Below are 13689 nucleotides of genomic sequence, written 5' to 3'. Positions count from 1 at the left end.
AGGGAAGTGGTCCTCGCCCCTACCTTGGGCAAATTCAAGAGGAGGTTGGATGATCACCTGTCTGGGGTCTTGTGAACCCAGCATTCATTCCTGCCTGTGGCAGGGGGTCAGGCTAGATGATCTGTTCAGGTCCCTCATGACCCTAGCTACTATGAGACTATGAAACTATGAGCACTCATGGAGGTCTGGTGTGGTGCCAGAGGAGTGGAAAAGGGCCAATGTGGTTCCCATTTTCAAAAAAGGGAGGAAGGAGGACCCAGAAAACTATAAGCCAGTCAGTCGTACCTCGGTCCTGGGTAAGCTTTTTGAGAGAATTATCTTGGCACATATCCGCGAAGGGCCAGCAGGGGAGATTATGCTTAGGGGCAACCAACATGGGTTCATTAGGGGCAAGTCCTGTCAGGCCAACCTGGTGGCTTTCTATGACCAGATCACAAAATTCTTGGACGCAGGTGTCACAGTGGACGTAGTCTTTCTGGACTTCAGGAAGGCCTTCGACACTGTCTCTCACCCCATTCTTATTAAAAAACTAGGGAACTGTGGTGTCAACTCCTACACAGTTAAATCTGTCATTAGTCGGCTGGAGGGCTGCACCCAGAGAGTGGTGGTGGATGGCTCTTATTTAACCTGGTGGGATGTGGGCAGTGGGGTTCCCCAGGGCTCGGTCCTCGGGCCCACACTGTTCAACATCTTTAACAGCGATTTGGACGGGGGTGTAAAAAGCACCCTGTTCAAATTCGCAGATGACACTAAGATGTGGGGGGAAGTGGGCACGCTAGAAGGGAGGAATAGGCTGCAATTGGACCTAGACAGGGTACAGGGGTGGGCAGATGAGAACAGGATGGGGTTCAACACTGACAAGTGCAAGGTGCTGCACCTGGGGAGGAAGAACCAGCAGCAGACCTACAGGCTGGGGAACTCCCTTCTAGTCAGCGCAGAGGCAGAAAAGGATCTTGGAGTCATTATTGATGCCAAAATGAACATGGGCCGACAGTGTGGGGACGTGGTCAGGAAGGCCAACCGCACCTTGTCATGCATGCACAGATGCATCTCGAGCAGGTCCAAGGAGGTGATCCTCCCCCTCTATGAGACACTGGTCAGGCCACAGGTGGAGTACTGCGTCCAGTTCTAGGAGCTGCACTTCAGGAGGGATGTGGACAGCATGGAGAGGGTCCAGAGGAGGCCACTCGCATGATCGGGGCAGCAGGGCAGACCCTACGAGGAGAGGCTACGAGACCTGAACTGGTTCTGCCTCCACAAGAGAAGGCTGAGGGGGGATCTAGTGGTCATTTACAAACTAGTCAGGGGGGACCAGCAGGCACTGGGGGAGTCCCTGTTTCCCCGAGCACTACCAAGAGTGACTAGAAATAACGGTCACAAGCTGGCAGAGGGTAGATCCAGGCTAGACATCAGGAGGCGCTCCTTCACTGTCAGGGCGGCTAGGATCTGGAACCAACTTCCAAGAGAAGTGGTGCTGGCTCCTACCCTGGGGGCCTTTAAGAGGAGGCTAGATGAACACCTTGCCGGGGTTGTTTGACCCCAGTACTCTGTCCTGCCATGGCAGGGGGTCAGACTTGATGATCTACTCATGGAGAGTCCCACAGGAACACGGGGGGTGCCCCCCAACTTGCTTGGTAGCAGACCCGGAAGTGGACCAGAAGCACTTCTGGTCCTCTTTCGGGTCCACCAGGAAGCATGCTGGGGGCCCTCCCCTGCACCCACCTGACTTGGTGACTAGTGTCTCCTGAGTCTGGGGAGGGCACCCAGCATCCCCCCGTGGCTGACTGGCAAGTCAGTGAATCATTGGTGGGGGGAGAGCAGCATGCTTCCCAGTGGACCCAGAAGTAACCGGAAGAACTTCTGGTCCACCTCCAAGCTCACAGCAGAACACATGGAGGCCCCCCCCCCCCCCACACTCCTGTGGGATGCTCCATCTGCCCCAGCATCACAGCTTCAGTGACAGTGATCAGGGACAGTGATCTGAATTAACAAATATAATCACTGTCCCTGATTAGGGTTGAATTGTTGGCTAAAGATGTCCATAGATTCATAGATTCATAGATGCTAGGGTCGGAAGGGACCTCAATAGATCATCAAGTCCGACCCCCTGCATAAGCAGGAAAGAGTGCTGGGTCTAGATGACCCCAGCTAGATACTCATCTAACCTCCTCTTAAAGACCCCCATGGTAGGGGGGAGCACCACCTCCCTTGGGAGCCCGGTCCAGACCTTGGCCACTCGAACTGTGAAGAAGTTCTTCCTAATGTCCAGTCTAAATCTGCTCTCTGCTAGCTTGTGGCCATTGTTTCTTGTAACCCCCGGGGGCGCCTTGCTGAATAAATCCTCACCAATTCCCTTCTGTGCCCCCGTGATGAACTTACGCTTGGTGCAGAGGTGATTCACTGGGCAGGGTGAGTTTACCCGTGGGTTCATGGTCACCAGCGAGGCCAATATAGTCAAGATGGCCTGTGATTCCATCTTTGTTGGCATCTGTTGTGTGGCACATTAGTTCAACCTCATTGTCAGGGACACACCTTGGAGGGGGACATGGCTGCCAGTAACAGCGCCAGCACCACCAGCAAACTCATTTCCAAATGCAGGAAGGTGGCAGGCTACTTCCACCACAGCATCAAGGGGAGCAAAATGTGGTGGGACAAACAAACAGAGCTGAACATCCCACAGCACAAAATCATGCAGGATGTGGAGACTCGGTGGAACTTCACATACCTGATGCTCAAGAGGCTGGTGGAGCAACAGAAGACCATCCATGAGATGGCCTTGCTTGGGGAGATCAGGATCAGAGCCCCCTGAACAGAGCTGAGTGGGGTACCTTCTCCCAGATCTTGGTGGTCCTCAAGCCCTTCCTCAAGGCCACCAAGACCCTTAGCACTGGTGATGCCCTCCTCAGCCAGGTGATCCCCATAGTGAGGGAACTAGAGAACCAAATGGAGAAGTTCCAGGGGATCAATGTTCCTGGCTGGGACAGGCCACTGTCACCAGATGTGCAGGCACTGGTGAGGCGGCTGAAGGAGGACATCGGGAGACAGCTAGAACCCACTCTGCCTGACCAGACACATGTAACCCTTGCTGGCTCACTAGGCTGGACAATATACCAGATTTGGGATCCTCAGGGTGCCAGTAGCCCTGGGAACCCCGTCAGTAGGTCTGCTGACTGAGTTGTCCCTTGGAGAGTTGTGTCCCTCAACCTCACTGCCCAAGAATTTACTTTAAGTCCAATATACAAATGGGTTTCTCTAGTATACACAAGTATATACAGAAATGATTAATCAAGAGAAGAAATATATGTGTGTGTGGGTGTGGGTGTGTGTGTATAATATCAATAGTTAATAATAAAACCAGCAATTTGAATAGAATTTACAACTGTGACAACAGACAAATAATTTCACCACACTGGATGGTCCCGCTTGCATCAAACTACCTCAATGATTACATTCACCTGGTTATACACTTTTAAAAAGCCCCCCCCGGTTGATTTCCCTTTGGTCACACTCCCTTTCCCATAAAAATAAATGGCAATACAGCTTTAACTATGATCCACCACTAGGTGACAGAGGGAGGCTTCTGCTGTTCCAGGAAAGGTGGACTCTTTGCTCTTTCTTGGTAACTCACCAAAAAATAAAAGTCTCCGATCAGCCACTGCAGGCAATAGGCTTGTTTCTTTAGTTTCCTTCTGAAAAATATGCCTCCTGAAAAAATGAGGGGTTAAGTGTCACATTACACACCCATGCAGATTTGGGATTCTCACATCCCACTCCCTCTCTGGGCTCTCGCTCTCTCTCTCTCTCTCCCCAGCACCTCCACATGCAGACAGGGGGTTCTCTCTGCAGGCCTCTGTCCCTGCAGTACAAGCCTTTCCAACCCAAACAGAGGACTTCCCTCTTCCCTGACCAGGCAGCTCCTCCCAGCTCCCAGACAGTTTACCAACCCCTCCCCACTCTTTCTCTGGGTACCTGTGTCCTTGATTGCACAGCTCTGACCTGGGTGGGAATCACTTTCTCCTCAGATGACTCAGGATCTCCTCTGTCCTGTAGTCTGCTCCCCAGCAAGCTTCAGCTTCGTTCCCTTTGCAGGGCGCAGGGCTGATTCTCTGCCCCTCTCTCCGGGCTGGTGTAGTTCTCCTGCAGTTTCTTTCCCCAGCTGTTTTTCCCCTCCATCAGCTTTTTTGGCTCCATAGTAGTTAATCAGAGCCCAAGAATTGCAATGGGGGCTCTGGTTACAATTCAAATTCTCCAGTAAAAAACGTGCATTGTGCACAACATACCCTCCATTTGAAAAAGTTATTTCATCCTCTGCAAACTTTTTTATTCCTTTCTTGCAAAGTTCTTAGGCATAGTTCACCCATTCAGCTTGCAGACAAGCAAGACTTTGCAGCTGTTACATGCAGGACTACCAGGGTAAGGGAGAATATACACCTATAGTTGGTAAAGATTTTGTGAGGGAATAGCTTGAGAGGCTAGACATTCATAAGTCAGCTGGCCCAGATGGAATGAACCCAAGAGTGCTAAAAGAGTTGGCTGACATCATAGCATGACCAATGACAAAGATATGTGAAAACCTGTGGCACTTGGGAGAGGTTCCAGAAGATTGGAAAATGCCTATCTTTAAGAAAGGAAGGAAGGAAGATCCAGGGAATTACAGGCCAATCAGTTCGACCTCAATCCCTGGAAAGATCTAGGAAAAAATCATCAAAAAAATCCATCAACAACAGCAGGGCAATAATAGGGTTGTGCAAAGTAGGCTATATTCGATTCAGGCCTGAATCAGGGACAGTGATTCAATTAGTTGATTCAGATCACTATCCCCAATTCAATTCGGCCGACTCTGAATCTGAAGATTCAATGCTGATTCAGAGAATCAGTGATTCAGCCATAGACACAGCTTTAAAAGTTTTTTCTACATACCTTGAGGTACCAGGCGCAGCTCATGAGTGCTGTGATGCTGGGGTGGATGGAGTGTCCCGCAGGAGCAAGGGGGGGTGACATACTCAGTGGCAAACCCAGAAGTGGACTGGAAGTACTTCCAGTCCACTTCTGGGTCTGCTGGAGAGTGTGCAGCCCTCTCCCCCATGCCCTCCCTGGCTCAGCAATTGGCTGTGGGGGGACCCCAGGTGTCCCCCCAACCCAGAGGGCACCAGTTGCCGAGCCAGGGGCCACAGAGGTGGAGGCAGCACTCTCCCTGGTGGACCGAGAAGTGGACTGGAAGTGCTTCTGGTTCACTTCCAGGTCTGCTACCGAGCACACTGGGGAGCCCCCTGCGCTGCTGTGTAATTCTCCATCCACCCCAGCATTACAGAATTCAGGAGCCACCTGGTACCTTGAGTCATGTAGGAAAAACATTTAAAGCTGTGTCTATGGTTGAATCGCCGAATGTCTCTGAATAGATTTGGAGGGTTCTGATTCAATGAGATTAAAGGGTCTCCTGATTCAATACAGATTCAGAGACTCAGCCACCAAATTGGGCCAAATCGCCGCCAAATTGAATCAGGGACCAAAGCTTCACACAGCCTTACAGGGCAACATTCTGAGAGATTAGCTAACATGGCTTCATTGCGGGTAGGTCTTGCCTGACCAATGTCATTTCCTTCTATGACCAGGTGATGCAACACCTGGACAAAGGAGAAGAGGTTGATCTCATATATTTGGATTTCAATAAAGCCTTTGACTTGGTCTCCCATGATGTCCTCATGTTAAAATTGGAGAATTGTCGCCTCAACAACCTTATGGATGGGGAACTGGCTCTCTGGTCAGACTCAGAGAGTGATAGTTGATGGAACTGAGTCAACATGCATGGTGACCAGTGGTGTCCTCCAGGGCTCAGGATTTGGATCAGTACTCTTTAATATATTCATAAATCATCTGGATTCAGGTGTCGGAAGCAGACTGGCTAAATTCACAGATGACACCAAATTAAGGGGATGTGCGGTCAAGCTAAAGGATAGGCTGGCAATTCAGACCAACCTGGACAGGCTCGCAAGGTGGGTGGATCAAAACCTGATGACATTCAACAAGGAGAAATGCAAGGTGCTCCACCTCAGGAGAAAAAACCCACATCATAGCTATAGGCTAGGCAGTGCTACACTCACTAGCACCATGACCAAAAGAGACTTGGGGGTCATGATTGATCACAAGATGAACATGAGCCATCAATGCTAGGCCACAGCTCCCAAACCAAATAAAACTCTAGCTTGCATCTACAGAGTCACCTCAAGCCAGACCCAAGAAGTCATCCTCTCACTTTACTCGGCCTTGGTGAGGCCACAGCTGGAGTATTGTATCCAGTTCTGGGCTCTGCACTTTAGAAAGGATATGGAGAAGTTTGAGAGAGTCCAGAGGACAGCCACATGCATGATTAGAGGACAAGAAAACAGGCCTTATGAGAAGAGGCTGAGAGGCTTGCCACTCTTCAGCCTGGAGAAGCAAAGGCTCAAGGGTGACTTGGTGGCAGCCTGTAAGTACATCAGGGGTGTGCATCAGGAACTGGGACGCACCCCAAGGGAAGACAAGATCTAATGGTCACAAACTGCTGGAATGCCTTTTTAGACATAAGGAAAAACTTCTTTACCATCCGAGCCTCCAGAGCCTGGAATAGACTTCCCCTAGAAGTGGTACAAGCACCTACTCTGGATATCAAGGAATGCCTGGATGTTTATCTTGCTGGGGTTGTCTGACCCCAGCTGACTTCTTGCCCCTTGGGCACGGGGCTGGACCTGATGATCTTATGAGGTCCCTTCCATCCCTTACATCTATGAAATCTATGCACCTACTTCTCCCCGCAGCTTGGTGTCATCCATAAACTTGCTGAGGGTGCACTTCATCCCATCTTCCAGATTGTTGATGAAGATATTGAACCAAGCCAGTCCCAGGACCAACCCTTGGGGAACTCCACTTTAAAATGGCTTCCATCTAGACATTGAGCCATTGACTGCTACCCTTTGAGCCCAGCCATCCCAATGGTTTTCTATCCACCATAGAGTCCATTCATCCAACCCAGAGTTCCTTAGTGTGTACAAATGGTGTGGGAGACCATATCACATCTACTGATGTCGAGGTGTATCATATCCCCTGAAAAGGTTGGACAGCCACTGGTAGGGGAACATCTAGGCATAGCAATGCTTAGGATCTACTATGGGTGTTTCCCAGGTTTCTGGGCCTTGCTGGTTGCCCCATGGGGTTAGGAAGGAATTCTACCCCACCCTGCTGCTACATGTGCCAAGGGTACAAAGATGATGATAGCAGTCTTCAAATACTTGGAGGGCTGCCATAGAATCATTGAATCATAGAAGTCGGGTGGGAAGGGACCTTGCAGATCTACAAGTCCGACCCCCTGCCTGGGCAGGAGGAAAACTGGGCTCAAATGACCCCAGCCAGGTAGGCATCGAGCCGCTTCTTGAAGACCCCCAGGGTAGGAGCCAGCACCGCTTCCCTTGGAAGTTGGTTCCAGATCCTAGACACCCTGACTGTGAAGTAGTTCCTACGGATGTCTAATCTAAATCTACTCTCCAGCAACTTCTGGCCGTTATTCCTTGTTTTCCTGGGGGGCGCTAGGGGAAACAAGCTCTCCCCCAAACACTTCTGGTCCCCCCTACTGAGTTTATAGACAGTCACCAGGTCCCCCCCAGCCTTCTCTTGTGGAGGCTGAACAGGTTCAGGTCCTGTAGCCTCTCATTGTAGGGTCTGCCCTGCTGTCCCCGGGTCATGCGGGTGGCCCTCCTCTGGACCCTCTCAATGTTGTCCACATCCCTCCTGAAGTGGGGTGCCCAGAACTGGACACAGTACTCCAGCTGTGGCCTGACCAGTGTCACATAAAGGGGGAGGATCACCTCCTTGGCCCTACTTGAGATGCACCTGTGGATGCACGATAGGGTCCGGTTAGCCCTGCCGACCGTGACCCCGCACTGTCAGCCCATGTTCATCTTGGAGTCAGTGATGACTCCAAGATCCCTTTCTGCCTCCGTGCTCTCAAGAAGGGAGTTTCCCATCTTATAAGTGTGCTGCCGGTTACTACTGCCCAAGTGCAGCACCCTGCACTTGTCTGTATTGAAACGCATCCTGTTTTTGTTAGCCCACCCTTGCAACCTATCCAGGTCTTGCTGCAGTCTTTCCCTCCCTGCTAACATGCCCACCTGACCCCAAATTTTCGTATCATCAGCAAATTTGAACAGGTTGCTTTTCACCCCATCGTCCCAATTGCTGATAAAGAAATTGAACAGCGCAGGCCCAAGGACCGAGCCCTGGGGGGACTCCGCTGCCCACTTCCCCTCAGGTCAAATATGACCCGTCCACCACCACCCTCTGAGTATGACCCTTCAGCCAATTTGCAATCCGTCTGACCGTGTAGGCATCAATGCCACAGTCGCCTAGTTTTTTACTGAGGACGGGGTGGTTGACAATGTCAAAGGCCTTGCTGAAGTCCAGAAAGACTACATCCACGGCGACACCTGCATCCAATGCTTTTGTGACCTGATCGTAAAAGGCAATCAGGTTGGTCTGACATGACCTGCCCCTAATGAAACTGTGCTGGTTGCCCTTGAGCATCATCCCCGATGCCGGCCCATCACAGATGTGCTCCTTGATGATCTTCTCAAAGAGTTTCCCCAGGATTGAGGTAAGACTGAAGGGCCTATAGTTGCCCGGGTCCTCCCTCCTCCCTTTCTTAAAGATGGGGACCACATTGGCTATCTTCCAATCATCTGGCACCTGGCCCAAGCACCACGAGCACTAGTAAAGCCGTGCCAAAGGCCCAGCAATAACCCCTGCTAGCTCCCTCAACACCCTGGGGTGGAGAGCATCTGGATCTGCTGACTTGAACACGTCCAGCCCCTCCAGAAGCACTCTAATCCGGTCCTCCTCAACCTTAGGTCTGGAGGCGTTCCCCTCGAGTCCGTCTTGAATCATGGTGGGGGAATCCCGGTCCCTGCGCAAGAAAACCTAGGTGCAGAATTTGTTAAAGAGGTCTGCCTTCTCCTCTGGCGCAGCCACCAGATTGCCCAGCGTACCTTGCAGGGGCCACACATTTCCTGGTGCCTTCTTTATCCTCCCTATATATTTGAAAAAGGACTTTTTATTATCTTTGATCTTTGACACTAGTCCTAGCTCTATGTCCGCCTTAGCTTTCCTAACAGCCCCCCTACAGGCCCGAGCGGTGGAGGTATACTCCTCTTTGGAGATAGCCCCCCCCTTCCACCGGGTGTACGCCGCCTTTTTGGCAACCAGGCATTCCCAGATGTCCTTGGTGAGCCAGGGGGGCCCTCTTGAAGTGTAGGGCTACCACCTTGTTGCAGGCCCTTGTCACCCTGCGCTGGATGATGAATTCTGTATCTGTGTCTATGTGTATCACTGTGTGTGCGCGTGTGTGTCTGACTGTATGGGTCTGTGTGTCAGTGTTTCTATCTCCTTGTGTGTCTGTGCACATGTGCATGTGTGCTCACACACTGTTAGAGCAGGGTCTGCATCTCTCCCCAGCGATGGCAGCCAGTCTCCCCTGGCCCCACACCAGGCTTTTTCTTTCAGTGAAGGTCCAATAGGACCTAGGCCCACACGCCTCATCTGCTCCATTCTCCCACCACCATCAGCCATCTCAGATAGATCAGGGGTGCCCTGGGAAGCTGTGCACTTTATTTATAGGTTTTGAGGTGACCCAGCCAGGGGAAGTTCACCCTGCTCCCACTCCATAGTGTCTGGGCAAAGTCTGGACAGTGACACGCTCCACAACTGCTGCGACTTTTGACACCATGTAGCAGGTTCACCTGGGACACTTTAGCAACCACAGCATGGGACAGCCAGGGACAAACACCCCTTGTCGGGTTCACATAAAACTAGAAAGCAAATTAATGGCATTAGGGGGATAATCATGTTGCAGAGTTTGGTGCCGTCAATCAGGGGGGTTCAGCTGGGACAGTTGGGGCCAGGCAAGGGCAGTGCAGCCAGGCAGGGGGCTCTGGGTCCACCTGTGCAACTCTGTGTATGTCATGGGCATGCTTTTTCTGGGTGGGTTTTAGCCCTGCTTGGTCCGTTGGTGCAGCAGCAGGCAGCCAGTGAGCAAAGTATCAAGACATGGCTCCCAGCGACACACGACCTGAACTGCTGAGAACTTAAGAAATAGCTGGTGAGGATATGAACGGTGACAGCATTTTAGGCTCATTACCAGGTTCACGCAGCTCCACTTCTCCTCTCTCCATGGAGCTGGCCTGAGCGTGCACGGCCCCTGCTAGTGGTGTCATGTCCCTTGGTAACAGCAAAATCGGTCCAGTCATGCCCAAAGGTGTATGCCACCAGGCCTGCACAATCTGACACGGGTGGTGCTGGGTGCCAAGCAGCCGGGGCCATGCTGTGAAAGACACATCCCAGAGCTGATACGATCTGGATGATCCCCCTCCATGCTGCAGTGGAAGTCACCAACAAGCTTCTGTGTGGAGGACTAGAATAAGTTGTTAAGGCCTGCAAAATACTCACTTGGAGTTTTTGCATTGGCTGGGAATTGAACCCAGGTCTCCTGCTTGGGAAGCAGGAATTCTGCCATTGAACCACCAATGCTTGCTATCAAGAAAGTCTTGTCCAAGTCCTGAATATTTTTTCCAAGTCCTCGAAAAGAAAAGGTAATGGTAAACCCTTCCCTCCATTCTGATTCACTTCAAGGAGAAACAAGCCCAAGGTTTAGGGTAATCTTCAATCTCATGATCCAAAGCTGATCAAGCATCACTGGCCAGAACTTTAAGAAACAGCCTGCAGTAGAAAAAAGGCCTGGATGGACATCACAGAGACCCCCGCCTGTCTGGTGTCTGTGCCACAGGCCGGGCATTTGGCTGCTCCTTTTCCTTTTCCTGTCTTGATTCTTGCAGGAATCCTTCCCTGGCCCCAGGGCAAGAGGAAGGAGACAATCATGGAGCGAAGGAGAGAGAGCCCCGAGCAGAACAGCTTTCATGGGGAGTTTGCCTCCTCTCGGCATCTCCCCTCAGTGCGGGAGAGGAGAGCGTGAGTTCCCAGCTCCAAGGGCCCAGGGCTTCCTTCCACTGTTGTTACAACACACTTATCACACAATCAGTGCTACACACTTGTGCACCCATGGCATACCAGTGACACAAAAATGCATGTATCTCACCTGCTAATCTGAGTTGGGGGAGTTGATCCAGTTGGACGCTGCAGGATAGGATGAGGTGTTGACCTGGCTCGGATGTGTGGAGAGGGGCAGAGGGCAATTAATCCTATCTGACCCGGATGTGTCCATGTCAACCCCACTGCTGGGGATGCCAGGCAGAATGGGTGGACTGGCGGGATCCCATGGGGCCTGGCTGAGGACCCAGCAGGCAGGCCAGGCTCAGGCGAGGGGATGTGATGGGGCCATGGCAGGTGGGGAGCAGCATCTGGCTGCTGATGCTCAGTGTTGCTGCCAGTGGGGCAGGGGGAAACTGAGTGCCCACGGTGGTGGGACTGGCTGCATGTGCCACAGCTTGGACTGCTCCCCAATCTGTAGACTTAAAAGTTTCATGCTGTGGGCCAGATCCAGGCGATAGGCTGTATTTTGCACACCCCTGCAAATGTGGGGAAGACGAAAGGAGAGGGAAATTCAGGAGAGAGCCAAGCCAAGCCACCTCTTTGCAAAAGAGCTGGCACTGCAAGAAGAACAAGCCAGAGGTTCTGCTGAGACTTGAACTCGGATTACTGGATTCAGAGTCCAGGGTGCTGGCCATTACACCACAGAACCAGTACAGAAAGTGCCTCATGGCTGTGTGAAGAAGCCTTGCCAGAGGCCACCTGCCCAGGGCAGCCAGTCCCCAAGACTCCCCAAGTGTCTGTGGGGAAGAGCTGCTCAGGCTGGTGAGGCAGCCTGAACAAATCCACTCCTCCGACTGGGCAAGGCTTCAGAAAGAGTCCTCTAGCCATCTGCAGAAGAGGAGGAAAGGGGACGTGTGCAGCTCCTTCCCTTGCCCTTAAGCAGTAACCACAAGCCCCAGACTTCATGTGTGGTTTAGGGGTAAGCAAAGCTGTGCTTTAAGAATTTGTCCTGGGTTTCATTCCTACCTCATGCTGTTCCACTACCCTTTCTAAACTCTGGCACCCTCCTACTGTCTTTAGCTTTCCTTCCATAGATGCAGGTCATGAATTCCTCAGAAACCACCCAGAAAAGATTAGATCCTGTAAGTCAGCCCACAGGTTGAGTGAGGGAGCCTGAATGCCAGCCGAAGAGTGACAAGGTCCCTTGGGTAAATCTGATATCTTTTATAACACCAACTCAAATAGGTGGACAACTTCTTGCAAGCTTTTGGGTATACATGTCCCTCATCAGGCTGAGGAAGCATCTCCAGTTGCTTTCTGCTCTTCCTGGATGGAATAAGTAGTAAAGAAGCCAGAGGCTGGTGTGCATGTGTAAGGTTCGACCTAGAAACTACTATGCAAAGCCTAAGAAAAAGTGAATGTTATGTGACGAATGCCCATCTGCAATGATAAGGAGCAGACAGTCTTAGATAGAGGAAGCTTGAAAACAAAAACAGAATCAGAGGTACTGGGACAAAGAGCTCATTAAAATATTAAAAATCACACCCCGAGGCGGGGAAGATATATGCTAATGAAACATATATGTACGTTAATGAGATACATAGCTAAAACACAGGTATAGAGACATGCTCAGTAAAGAACTCCTTGCGTCACTCCTTTATAACCAATTAGCAAACAAGGATGCTTATGAAGATTCAGTCTCTTGTATATAAGGGGCTCAGTATTGCATATCTGCTGTGCTTGTTCAGTGAGATTATTCCGCTTGCACCTTTTATTGCTAGCAATAAATCTTTTTTATACTTTCACCCCTGGTATCTTTATTGGCCTTTGCACACCGGGCACGAACCCAGACTTGAGCTGGGGCCTAACAGTTTTTGGCGACCCAGATGGGACTGCCGTAGATAAGCTTTGCCCGGACTAACTGACGACCAGCTGATCTGCTTTTCCTTATCAAATGTCGAGCGCGCCCCGGGATTTCTTTTCCCGGTGAGACTTTTGTTTCAGGAGAAGCTGGATCGCTGAGGCGGCAGTAGCCCAACGGTGCAACGCCATAGAGTGAAAGTATCAGTAACAGGCACCTGGGTGAGAGGGAAGAAAGGGCATAAGGCCTACCGTCAGTACGTCTGCCTGGGATTATTTCTGTAAGTATTCTGTCTGGCCCGAGTCCAAGACCAGTGATTTTTTCCCCTGTGAGGACAAGGACTAAGAACAGATCCCTGGATCCCAGGTAGGTCGGACGGTCAGAACCGGGAAGGCAGCCCTGAGATGGGTACTATTAACAGTAAGGTTAGGAAATGTACCCCCCTCTCTTGTGTATTGGGACATTGGGCAGAGTTTGGTGAGGATCCTATGACTAAGAAGAAAGCTAAATTCTTCTGTGAAACTGCGTGGCCACGCTATCAGCTAGATGATAAAGTATATTGGCCTCGAGAGGGAAGTGTTAATTAAAATACCATCTTACAATTGATTTTGTTCTGCCGGCAGAATGGTAAATGGGTGGAATTGATGTATGCGCAAGCGTTTATGTCTCTTTGTAGAGATAAGAAGAATTTGGAGGAATGTGGATTGGGGGAGGGAGTTGGGATCTGTGAGATGGCTGTGGCTCGACCAACTGCAAATCCTGTCCTGGACTGTCCGGAGCCGGAGGCTCCCCCCCCACCTCTGCTGCCTTTACCTTAT

The 13689-nt window shown here is 51.1% G+C and overlaps 2 protein-coding genes and 1 non-coding gene across 3 annotated transcripts in view; 1 reads left to right on the top strand and 2 right to left on the bottom strand.

Moving 5' to 3' along the window:
- The window catches only part of LOC102566400 (zinc finger protein 493), a 185284-nt gene that overhangs the window by 88052 nt on the left and 83543 nt on the right, over positions 1-13689 (top strand). The gene's annotated exons all lie outside the window — the stretch shown is intronic.
- The window catches only part of LOC102576684 (zinc finger protein 724), an 89624-nt gene that overhangs the window by 42215 nt on the left and 33720 nt on the right, over positions 1-13689 (bottom strand). The gene's annotated exons all lie outside the window — the stretch shown is intronic.
- On the bottom strand, positions 10481-10551 carry TRNAG-CCC (transfer RNA glycine (anticodon CCC)). The gene has a single exon. It is a non-coding gene; the product is annotated as a tRNA-Gly (tRNA).

This window comes from Alligator mississippiensis, chromosome 1 (genome assembly GCF_030867095.1).
Source record: "Alligator mississippiensis isolate rAllMis1 chromosome 1, rAllMis1, whole genome shotgun sequence".
NCBI classification, from domain to species: domain Eukaryota; kingdom Metazoa; phylum Chordata; order Crocodylia; family Alligatoridae; genus Alligator; species Alligator mississippiensis.
This window is presented reverse-complemented; position numbering and strand designations above follow the sequence as displayed.